Raw genomic sequence first — 581 nt, 5'->3', positions numbered from 1 at the left:
CGCCTCCTCTGGCCACCAGGCAGATGCAGCTGGGCTGAGAAAAACCCACGGGACTTCATTCTAGCCTTGCTGCAAGCTACAGCCGTGTGTCTGTTCAAGGCCCTTGCTTTTAGGCCAGTCTGCTCATTTTTCTCCGTTGATTCCAAGGAAACAAAGTGGCCGGAAGGAGGCTGGTGGGACTAGGCAGGATGCATGGCGTTCTTTTTTTTTTTTTTTTTTTTTTAAATATGGAATGCTTCACGAATTTGCGTGTCATCCTTGTGCAGGGGCCATGCTAATCTTCTCTGTATCGTTCCAATTTTAGTATATGTGCTGCCGAAGCGAGCACAGGATACATGGCGTTCTTGGGGGCATGTTGCATTCCTGGAGGTATAGTACTGATGAGTAAGTGGTATTAAGGAAGGAAGAATCTGGGGTGCTGGAGTGGCTCAGTCAGTTAAGCGCCCGACTTCGGCTCGGGTCATGATCTCACCATTCACGAGTTCAAACCCCGCGTCAGGCCCTGTGCTGACAGCTCAGAGCCTGGAGCCTGCTCCAGATTCTGTGTCTCCCTCTCTCTGGGCCCCTCCCCTGCTTGCACT

The 581-nt window shown here is 51.6% G+C and overlaps 1 non-coding gene across 1 annotated transcript; it reads right to left on the bottom strand.

Annotated features, from left to right (window-relative positions):
* Positions 1–221: 221 nt before the first annotated feature.
* On the bottom strand, positions 222–328 carry LOC113604433 (U6 spliceosomal RNA). The gene has a single exon (XR_003426376.1). It is a non-coding gene; the product is annotated as a U6 spliceosomal RNA (small nuclear RNA).
* Between the last annotated feature and the right edge of the window lie 253 nt (positions 329–581).

Source organism: Acinonyx jubatus, chromosome E2 (genome assembly GCF_027475565.1).
Source record: "Acinonyx jubatus isolate Ajub_Pintada_27869175 chromosome E2, VMU_Ajub_asm_v1.0, whole genome shotgun sequence".
Taxonomy (NCBI): domain Eukaryota; kingdom Metazoa; phylum Chordata; class Mammalia; order Carnivora; family Felidae; genus Acinonyx; species Acinonyx jubatus.
Note: the sequence above shows the minus strand (reverse complement) of the source record. Positions and strands in the feature narration are given on the sequence as shown.